Source organism: Leucopleurus acutus (assembly GCF_964270905.1).
Source record: "Leucopleurus acutus genome assembly, chromosome: 12".
NCBI classification, from domain to species: Eukaryota; Metazoa; Chordata; class Mammalia; order Artiodactyla; family Delphinidae; genus Leucopleurus; species Leucopleurus acutus.
Window position 1 is genome coordinate 32670207 of NC_139154.1, and position 12232 is coordinate 32682438.

A 12232-nucleotide genomic window follows, 5' to 3' on the forward strand; every position below is an offset into this window, starting at 1 on the left:
GAGTGACCCCCATTATTCTAAGGATAAACCCAAGCCTCTGATGAACAGCATCCTTCTGGATCTGATCTCTGATCCTTACCCCACCTCATTGTCTGTCACCTCTGCACAGGCAGCTGTCTTCTCACCACTCCTACTTCCTGGCCTGACTGTAGTGGATGCTGCTGTGTGGCCCAGACCTGGGGGAGGACTGAAGTACTCGCTCTCCGGATGCTGGGAATATCGGCAACTGACAGCTCTCAGCTAAATCCCTCTCCAAGAATCGTCCCCAGCCAAAGACAGCTACCTAGATGAAAGTAACACCCTTCAGGGTAGGGGCATTGAGCCCTAGGATGGCTCAATGTGGCGGCATAAGATCCTGGCCCCTGACCCTAAGCAGGACACCTCTGAAGGGACGTCCCCATCGGCTTTGAGACTGGCTTGTACTACAGCTGCAGCCCGGTTCACAGGCCCCTTCTGACCAATCCTACTTCCTCACTCCCCAATAGAAGATCCTGGAGAAACCCTCAAGAAATGTATTACAGGCACATCTCCCTCTAAACAAGCTGTCTTCTGGGAAACCAGGCCCAAGTCACATATGATTGCTACATTATGTTGTTCATTTTCTCAATTCCAGGTGTATATTTACCCAGAATGTCCTCTCCCATAGATCCATGCTTCTTCTTTAAGAGTCTTTTCAATTTTTTCCTTAGCCCTCTAGAAAGAGTTGACCACGTGCTACAGGTGATCCTTCAGGACAGAGATGCTTTATTTCCTTCTTTGCCTCCCTCCTGCTTAGGCCACTGCCTATCACAGGGTAACCGTTCAATACACATTTCTCATGAGACAAAATGAAAGAATGATCCTCCAACAGGAAGAGTTCAAGCCTGTGGGAGGTGAAAACCATTCAGTTTGGGACAATACAGCAGAAATATGCTGTCCCTTCAAGCAAATCAATCCATTGACTAATCAATTGTCCTTGAAGAATACCTAAATACTCAAATAATGAGAAAATCACTAAATCGAGGTTTAGCATTGGTTGAGTGAGGGCATGAATTATTAGCCTGTCTTCTTAGAGGCCAGAGGGTTTGAAAGTATGGTTGCTTTTTATTTGAATGAATTTATTGATTCAGTTATTGGTTTTACTGTTGATGCCTGGTGCCATGCTAAGTAAGGTGGACACTAAGTCTCATAAAGGCCCCAGGAGCATGAACTAAATGAACCATAATGCATGGCAGAGTGACAAGTGCCGCAGAAGAAGGACATACAGAAGTCTACAGAGCTGAGAGATCTCATTAGGCAGGTCACAAATCGTATTCAGGCTCAATCCTCAAAATGGGAACCAGGTCAGCTGTGTTCTGAACATTCCGGATTCTGATTTAGGGTCTCTCATTCGTAAGCATAAGGCTATGTCTTGGGTTAGAGGTTGTCAGGTCTGCACAGGAACTCATCTAATATTAAGTCAAGAGGAGGAGGAATCAGAGGTGTGGAGAATTTATTTTCAATGCAGTCCTGGAGAAGTGGGGCAGAGTCAGACCAGAAGAGGGTGTGTGGTGACCAAAGAGCTCACACATTTGACCAAGACACTGGAAGCTCCACTCCTGAAAGCCGCTGCCCCCCGGTTCAGGGGAAGCCCCTGCAGAAGGCTTTGCTCCAGGCAGGGTGGCCTCAGGAACTGGTTGGTAGGGAATTTGTTGGTGTAGAGTAGTGTTTGTGAAAGCAAAGCCCATGGGCCATCTGCATTACAATCGCTTGGATGCTGGCAAAAACACAGAGGCAAGGGGTCTTCCTTATTCGTAGCTAAATCAACATCTATAGGTTTGAGTCCCAAATCTGCATTTTAACAGACTGCTGGGTATTGTATACACACTGAATTTAAGAATCAAGAATCACTGGTGTGGATACTTGGGGAGTTGCAAAGCACAGGCCGATTCTTTTCTTTAACTGGGTTTGTGTGTGGTGTGTGTGTATATGGTACGTGTGTATGTGGTGTATGTGTATGTCAGGCACATGTGTGTGTGTGGTGTGTCTGTGTGAGTGGTATGTGCTGTGTGTGGTGTGTGTAGGTGATGTGTGTGTGATGTGTGTGTATGTGGGATATGTGCATGTGAGATGTGTGTGTATGTATGTGATGTGTGTGTGTGGTGTGTGTATGTATGTGATGTGTGTGCATATTTAAGAGCAGTAATAGAAGTTTGAAAAAGGTGGAAGACACTCATTCAGAGAGAGAGCAGTCCATTACAGTATAAAATTGGTATCAAGTACTATTCTGTTAAATATCAATAAAACAGATTTTAGGCTTCTGCCTAAGCCTAGTGTCTGGTCTCCCTAATGTAACACAGTAATTATTTTAATAAGACAATAAAACTGCTTTGAGGAAGTAAATAGTGTAACACTAAGCTCCTTCTCAAGTGTAGAATCTGAAAACATTATTCCCAAATAGAATTCAAATGCATTTTGCAGCGAAGTTTTCTCCAGTATTCGCTGCTTTGAATAGCAGAGAAGGAAGAAAGATGTTTGCAGCACTGTTGTTGAGTAAGGAAGGAAGGGTCCAAAAAGTCCTTTTCTTCTGAAAGTCTGCACAGGTGTCTCAGCCTTTCTTCTTTATTCCTTCTCACCTCATCCAAAGACCAAACAACAGTAAAGTGACTTGATAAAATCTCACCCACAGACCAGCTAAAGTTAGACCGGCCACAGGGGAAGAGTATGCTTGGGCATCCACATCCCAGTGTCAAGCTAGAAACTGAATGATTAGACAATTTTTTGAACTTTACATCTTTTTCCAGGGTGTGTTGTCCACCCTATCATGAGGATGTAAGCTAGGAAACGTCCGCACTGTGGGTCCCCCTGTGTAGAGGGACACCGGCATCCCAGAGAGAGGAGGGGCCTTATTTCCTGGGGGCAGGATCTGGATGCTGAGACAGAATTTCTGACTTCCTGATGAGTTCTCCTTCTTCTGAAATGACAGGGCAGCTCATTGGAGCTGTCAGCTCACTCATATGCGTAAAACGTCACTAGTACATGCAACCCAAAGATCCAGTTGCTTTAGGGGGTCGATATCAGAAAATAAGGAAATCAGCAAGCCAGTCTCCTGTCCTGCTGAGTGTCAGGCAGAGGCAAGGCTGTCTGTTCTCCATGTTTAAAAGACTTGAGCCACTTTGTGGGTGTCCTACAAGACTGAGGGGACAATAAAGCCAAGCAGGTCCTTCTGTGAGAGGGGAGGTGGTCTGTGTAGACGTGGATGGTATGTGGGTATTCGGAGCAAGCATGGCAGAGCAGCCAGGAGAGCGAAAGCCCAAGTACAGCCATAAGCCACCCTGTGTGCACGTGCAAGCAGACCCTCTGGAAGGTCAGTGTGGCTCTCAGACTATTTCTTGGCCTCCACCTCCCATTTCTAGGCTTTGCAACTAAAAAGTCAAGCGTTTTGGAGGGAGCTCAAAGGAGAACTCTAGAGATGCTGAGTGGTTAAGAAATGACCTAGAAAAAAGACTGAAAGCACAAAAATCTCTCCTAAAGGAGAACTAGGACGACCACTTTATTATTCATAAATCACTCTTCTTCTGCTGACCACAAACTAGGCTCTGTTCTAAATCTGCAATCATTTTGCCTCCCACTGAGGTTATAATGGAGATTAATATGTGTTATGGGTTGAATCTCCCCCAAACTCATATATTGGACTTCTAACTTCCAGTATCTCAGAATGTGCCTATATTTGGAGACAGGGGTCTTTACAGAGGAAATCAAGTTAAAATGAGGGCATTCAGGTGGATCTTAATTCAACCTGGCTCATGTCGTTATAAGACGGGGACATTTGGAAACAGAGGCAGAAAGAGGGAAGACAGTGGAAGAGTCCCAGGTAGAAGACAGCCATCTCCAAGCCAAGGAGAGAGGCTGGGACAGATTCTCCCTCACAGCCTCCAGAAGAAACCAACCCTGCCAACACCTTGATCTTAGACTTCTGGCCTCCAGAAGTGCAGAGATGATACATTTCTATGGTTTAAGGCCCCCAGACTGTGGTGCTTCATGACAGCAGTGCTGGAAAACTAATTCAGTATGATTAGCCCCGTTTTATAGATGAGTAAACTGAGGTACGAAAGGCTTAAATAACTCATCCTAAATCACAGCCAGTCTATAGAATCCAGATTCAAACTTAAACTTATTCTAGAGCTCATTGCACATTGCAGCCCCTTTGTTGTTATGAAGACGTGAAAAGAAGATAATGACAACTAAGGTGAATCTGTATGGAAACTAAAGAAGAGATAGAATGAGAAGCTTCAGATGAAATTAACTGTAAGGGAGAAACTCAGCCAACATGGATGGCCAAACATCAGCACTGGGGAATAAAAGTGACAAAATGAGAACGTAAAACCAACATGCGAAACGTCTTGCAAAAACAGATGGAGATGAATTGGATCATGCCCTATGGGGTCCCTTCAGCCCTGCCCTGGCCTGGTGTAGCAAAGCCCATCTTGGACTGGGAAATGGCAGCTGGAGGCTAGAAGCACCAGAAGGGAACTGGGGTGCCCCGCTGTACACTGACCTGGGGACCAAGATGCCCGCTGCATGCATTGCTATGCATTCTTTCATTTTTGCTTTTAAAGATGAGTGTCTGCAGGAAGGTGGATATCTCACCTAAAGCCACGCAACTAGTGTGAGGGAGCTAGGGTTCAAATCCAGATTTACTGGCCCCAAGGTCTGTGCTTCAATCTCTAAAATATAAAAATAAGTGGACCAATCTCTGAAGCCACAGGAGGTGGTGTCCTCTTCCATAGTCAGACTTTAGGGACAGATTCCCCTAAAACATAAAGATTGATGTGGGGTCAGATCCAGGAGAAGAATTCACAACTAAGAATGTATAGCAGGGCAGCCAGCAGCATCTGAGAGAGATCACTAGACGTTTGTCAGTAGAAGGCTTGTGATTCCTTTTGAGCTCATAGCTTTGATGGCTACAACCACAATGCAGAAGACATCATTGCCTATTGTAGTTCTTTTTTTTTTAAATTGTAGTTGGTTTATAATAGTTTCAGGTATACAACATAGTGATTTAGTGATTTGGTATTTTTATAGATTATACTCCAGAAAATAATTATAAAGTATTATAAAATATTGGCTATATATCCTATGCTGTATATATTACATCCTTGTAACTTATTTATTTTATACCTAGTAGTTTGTACCTCTTAACCCCCTTCACCTATTTTGCCCTCCTTCATCCCTCTCCCCTCTGGTAACTACTAGTCTGTTCTCAGTATCTGTGAGTCTGTTTCTGTTTTGTTATATTCGTTTGTTTTATTTTTTAGATTCCACATATAAATGAAAACATACATTTCTCTTTGTATCTCTGACTTATACCCTCCAGTTCCATCCATGTTGCAGCAAATAGCAAAATTTCATTGTTTTATATTCTCCTATACCTTGTACTGGCTGTTAGTTTCTATTATTTGCTTGGAAAGGCAAGCTTGTATTTAATAAAAGGACAAGTTAAACTTTTACACTCACTTTGGGGCACTTGGGCATCAGTGAAAACAATGAAGATAATTTCTAACAGTAAAATCCTTCAGAGCAACACACATATTTATTCTGGGCTGAGTCATATCTCAGGAGAGCAGTACTGTAAGACCTGAAAACCATTCCTGCTGAAGCAGTGAGATCTCAAGATTGCATTCACATTAAATCTGATCCATTAAGGGCAGACCAGCTCACTTGGTTTTGTGTCAATGCCTTTTACATTCCTTGGCACCTAGAAGGGGCTCAGCAAATATGCGTGAAAAAAATATGCATGAAATGAATGAATATCTCCTAATCATTTCAGGTTCCTAATCCATCAGTATTAGATCACTGTGGTTACAAACATCCAAAAGGATGAGATTTGGTGGACAAGTCTTTAGCACTATCATATTCTTATACTTATTATATTTTTCTTTATTGTTTTTGTAACAATTATTAGGAATGCAAATAAGAGTCAAGTTTCTGAGTCCTTGCTAATTATTAATGTCTTGTTAGAGGTCACAGTTGTTCCCAAAAAGCAGTTAACACATATCTGCCTTTACCATTTCTCCTTCAGCTTCCTTTGGGTCCCTCACCAGCCTGTCCAAACACCAACCTGCTGGTCAATCCCGTGCTAGCACAGACAGGTAAGTGAAAGCTCCCATGGTTCCTCCCTCCAGATGCTTGTTAGAGACTGAATTGCCAGAGCCAGGGAGAAGCAGTGGACAAACGTGGACTGAGCAGGCTCAGTGGCTTCTCTGTGAAAACACTGATGCTTGTAAACAAGACAATGGCAATTATGTTGGTCACTTTTATTGTCTTGTTTGCATGAAATAAACCCTGGAATAGTTTAGCTGTGCCAGTTTCTGGCAGACAGTGACAAATGTGGCTTTGCAATAGCTCTTTGGTTCATTAAAATTATTCCTTCATCTTCTCTAAACAGCTTCAAGGGGTCACTAAGGGGAGGGGATGGGCCAGTCTAGTTTCATTTCGCATAGGGTTGTTCTGACTTACATTAGGCCATGTGGCTACTGTATGCTGGCCATCTCTAGTGATGTTCAAAACTGAGAGAGAAAAATACACAGAGAAAGTGGTTTAGGAAGTGAGATTAATGGTTTTAAATCCACACACTATTTAAATTATAAAAGACAACACACACATATGAAACTAATTAAAGTTAACCCATTTCCAAAGCAAGCTTGTAGATGGAAAGAGAGAAAGATCTGACATACACTTCCTTTGGTTTCGTAGTATAATGAGATATTAGTGCTTAAGGAAACTCGGAAGACTGTCGGGCACAGAATATCTCAGAATTAGAAGGATGACATGTGATCAAAACTCCATATGTGTGGAGGCTGTATTAATTTCAGTTAATGCAAATGGTGCAGAACCCTTTGTTAATCAAAGTAGAAATTTTAACATTAATAAAATCAGATTTATTTTATTTGTACATATGAGATTTTACTTATCATTTTGTTGCTTATTATTCAGTGGTTTATCATTTTTGAGTAAATCAACAAGTTAAGTCATAGTTACTAGTCAAGTATTTTCAAAAATTTTAGGCTGCACTTTATGAGACTATATTAAAATAATGAGTCACAAGGTGGATAAACAACAAGGTCCTACTGTGTAGCACACAGAACTATATTCAATGTCCTGTGATAAACCATAATGGAAAAGAATATGAAAAAGGATACTGAATCACTTTGCTGTACAGAATAAACTAACACAACATTATAAATCAACTATACTTCAATAAAATTAAAAAAATAATGACTCGTCCTCCATCAGTGCCTCTGGACACACTTACTGAGCAACCTCCACATGCCAGGTTCTCCATTTGGAGAAAGGGGGACACAAAATACAAAAGTGAATGTTACAAAATCCACGTCAACAAGGAGTTCACAAACTAGTCAGGGACCCCTTAATATTACCTAATGTGTTGATTTTTTTTCTCTTTATGGAAAGTAGAAGAAATAGACTGACAATTATCCTTGTTCTTCAGCAAGATAAAATATACCATGTCTTGGCATCCCTTTGAGAGTTAAGGCAATTAATACCAGGTAGCTGCATCCACATGGTTCAGCACAATAAACGTGTCTGTTCTCCCACAGAGCCTCCTGCAGGTAAAGCAGCTCTCCCCCGCCTTGTAGCTGCTTGGGTTCCAGGTTCTCCAGATGGCAGAGAGCCATCTGGAGAGGGGCTTGATGGTAGGGAAAAGGGGACTGGAGGCACTGTAGGATGTGGGTGAGGATGACACCTGGAACTGGGATTTTTCACATCCCCCTATGCTCCACTGGCCAGAACTGAGTCCTACAGCCCCCTCCTAACTGCAGGTGTGGATAGAAATATCTTTCTCTTGGGATCCCAGGAAAAGGCACAAAGTGTGGAATACAATTTTTTGCCCCTGCCACAGTCTGTTCCGAAAGATAGACCAAAGACCCGCAAAAATAGACACGATAATACAACGCTTACAAACATTTTATTTAACAAACTATTTGCTTAGAAATCATGCTGCTTTATTTTGTTTTAATTTTTGATGAAAAATGTGAGCCTAAATTTTCCCTTATCTAAAATACAAAGTTGCTTCTCTATTTGTGACCAAATCCTGATTAATAAAAGAATGTGACATAAGGGACTTTGATGTTTAAGAGATGAGGGTTTATGTACCAACCTTCCTACAGGCTTATTATAAAGTAAGGATAATGATTTGTCTTAACATTATAGGATTGTTGAGAGAATTAAATGAGTTAAGAAATGAAGGCACACAGTAGAGCCTATAAAATCAAGGGAAAATAAATATTCTACCTAATGAGAAAATTGCCATTTCCAAGAGTTATTTTTTTTTCCCACAGTGTTAAAAAAATTGCCTTTTGTAGACCTCTTTCATGTGGAGTTGATACCTCTGAGAGTTTTATCTTTCCCTATAGGTCTTTGAAACTTTTATTCCAACTGTTACAACTCTTGAAGAATAGACAAAGGTCCCAAGGCAGCATAAGTTTCCATGGGCCAGCCCTCAACCCAACTTTGTGAACCTAAGAAGGCAATAGGATCTGATGAGATTAGGACCCAATTAAACTCTTTTCCGTGTTTGTTTAGTGTAAAAGGAGAGTTCCAGAATTTAAAATCTTTAACTTTGGTTTATACAGCTGAGACTTCTTATTAATGTATGAGATGTGCTTGGCTCCTGGATACATGCTACATACATTTAAAAAATGATCCATTTTACTACTCTGGGAAGGACTCCGTTATGTACCCCAAAGTATCACCTTTCTCAGGTTTATCCAAAGAAGTAGGGGTGGCACTTACATAACTTGGGAACTAACCATTGACTGTGGAAAGAAGGGGCCAGGAAACTCCTAATTTCAAACCTCAGCACCAAGTCCCAGATTCCCTATGTTATTATTAAATATTTCCTGTTCCTTCCGTCACCCCCTCAGTCCCCCCAAAGATACTTTTTAGTCATTTCTCTGTCTTTGGATCTCACATTTATAAATCCAATATATTTCCTGACAAATATATTCTGAGGCTGTTGCATTTTAATTTAATTAATGGTATTGTATAATAAGTTGTATAGTGACCATACAACTTATTTTCCAAGCCAGGACACTTTGAGATTTTAAAAGGGGAGCTAGTAATAATTACTTCGAGATAACAGGGAAAAACTGGGATTATCCTAGCCCAACTGAGACTTATGATCACATTTATATTTAATGTAATTAAATTCAATGTAAATATAAATTCAATGTTTTTTTTTTTAAATTCAATATTAAGTTTTTCAGATCTTATATTCAGATTACTGAGTAGAACTTATTACATGTATTCCTACATATGCCACCATACACAGAACTAAAATGAATGTCCCCATTTGCTTTTTAAAATCAACATTCCTCTTGTTGCCACTGAATCTGAATTTGTTTTATCTATTACTCGCTTATACTTCCAGGCCTGTAAATTGACTATTCATATTCTTTATACTTTGGTCATTTTTCTGATGGGTTTTTCTTTTCTTGCTGATTTGCAAGAGTTCCTATATGACTATTTTGTAAATTTAATATTTTATAAATATCTTTTCACTTGTATCTCTTCTTACAAGTTTGTCTCCAATGTCCTTGATTAAATACAGATTTATATGTTGATGTAGTCCTATCTATTAATTTTCCCTTTATAGTTTATGGCTTTGAAATTCTATGATTGTTTTGAAACATCTTATTCTCTGGTAGGGTTTGCCTCTACCTCCTCTCTTCTCTAACATTTCTTAACTATTGAAAATATTGTGACATCAATTTGCCAACTTCCAAAAAAAACCAAAAAAACAAAACTGGTACTGAGAATTTACTTAGGATTGCACTGCACTGATAGAAACGATATAGTTTTAAAATTAACTCATACGGCAGTGATGTCAACAAAAAAGGCAGAGTGAGGACATTTGGAAATTCCTCCATGAAAGTAGTAAACACCCTGGCCAAAAAAAAAAAAAAATTGTCAGAATCAACCTTGTCAGAACTCTAGAAATTAGCCAGAGGCTTGAAGCATTCTGAGGAGCATTTATTCAAGAAAAATGACTGTATCTCTGTAAGAAAAGCAAGTTGTAGTATAACTTGCCCTACTGCCTTCCTCCTTTCTCCAGCTCTATGAGAGCCTTGAAAACCAATACTCTACAATAACAATGAAAATCAGTAGCTTGGCAACCACGAGAAGAGGCAGAACCGGTGTGGAGTACCTTCCAAACCCATATTCAGAGAATTCTTCACATACAAATAATCCTCAATAAGATAAATAGGTGATTTCTCCTCAGAAGCATGGAGGCCAGAAAGCAGTGGGATGACAAATTCAGAGGACTGAAAACTCACTCATCCAATCAGGGAACTCCTGTGCAGTTCTCTCTCTCTCTCTCTCTCTCTCTTTCTCTCTCTCTCTCATCTTTGGAGTTACTTATACTTGATAATGATTTTGTACATTGTTGTTTTGAAAAACTATGTTTTTTGTTGCAATTATACATTGCATCTCTATGACTTTGTATACCATTTCCTGGGTGTCAAATTTCTAGCTGGTGTGAAGGAACACTGCTGGGTTGTGCTGATTGACTATCTCTCTGGCCATCTGGCTGAACTTCACAATAGTAATGGCTCTTCAATTGATGAACCATTTGATTACCTTCACCTCTCTTTGGATTTCTATTGAAATGATCATGTGATCTTCAAATAACAACAATTTCATCTCTTCCCTTCTAATCTATACGTGCATTTCTTCTTCTTTTCTTAATAGGTCCACTCATTCAGCTGACTGACATTCATAGTACAAATGTTGTACGTTTGGGCTTTCCTGGTGGCGCAGTGGTTGAGAGTCCGCCTGCTGATGCAGGCAACACGGGTTCGTGCCCTGGTCCGGGAAGATCCCACATGCCGTGGAGCGGCTGGGCCCATGAGCCATGGCCGCTGAGCCTGCACTTCCGGAGCCTGTGCTCCGCAATGGGAGAGGCCACAACAGTGAGAGGCCCGCATACCGCAAAAAAAAAATAAAATAAAATAAAAAACACTTACACGGAATGTTGGAGAAAATAGAATGGGGCAGGGAGATAGAGGAGATGAAAGGAGCTAGGACTTCTGACTTGTATGAAGGTAGGATACAGATGATGCAATGCTAAAGGAGAAGATGCAAATTAATAATCACTTTGAAGAATGGAAATGAGGATAAATATTCTAATATATAATGACAGTATTTCCTTCCATCAAATGACTCATTTCTTGTCCTTGGGATTTTTATGAAATTGGTGTTGTCACTTCTAGTTCCATATCTTTTAACTTTTTTCCCAACCATCATATTACACTACTGCTTTCAGGTGTACTCTGGGAGAATTACTTGAAAGCAGCATTGAACCTACTAATTTATTCTTCAGCCATACCTATTCTTCTGTAAAAATCCATTCATTGAGTTCTTTATTTCTATTATTTCATTTTCCATAGCCAAGTCTTCTTCTTGTATACTTGTCCCTGCTTCCAATACTTTTCCTATTCTTTCTGAGAATATCCATATATATATGGATATATATATGGCAACCATGAGGCACTGCCTGCTGTGGACTGTCTATCCATGCTCTGGTCTAGCACTGAATTAATGTCACCCTTCCACCTCTATCTAGGAGTGGGCTGATGAATTCTGTCTTACTGTTGTTGATGTCAAGGCTGATAGACATCCATCTAGAGAAACATGAGCTAGAGTTAAAAAAAGAAGAATCAAAACCTACTCAGTCCATCCCTCCCCATTGCCTGTGGGCAATGATTCTCTTTGGTCCCAGGTTGCTATACCCTCCCTCCTCCACCTTCTGCTGCTACCATGGGAACTCAACAACCTCCTCTCTACCCAACGGACTTCCACAATTTTTGTAGGCTTTATAAAGTTCTGAGATAATGTCAGCCTCTACATACCATTCATGGCCTCTCAAGGGTAGAGTTTAAACACCCATATAATTCATATCTATTCTAGAACCTCTCGGTCCTCTATTTAATAATTCTCATGATGGAAGAGTCCAGGATACAAGTTGCAGGTGATGACAGCTAGATCAATGGTCCTGGACTGGAGATTCCTGGAAGAACGTAATGTGAGGAACATTTGGGGTCATGAGTAAACTGGTAGCCATCCCGTTAATCCAAGGTCCCATTCATGGTGCAGTGGGTCTTGGTGTCTGAAGAATGGGACTTTAGCCTTCCACTGTATGATTACATAGTGGTCTGTTTAAGGTGAAAACTTGTTTTCAACATGAAAATTA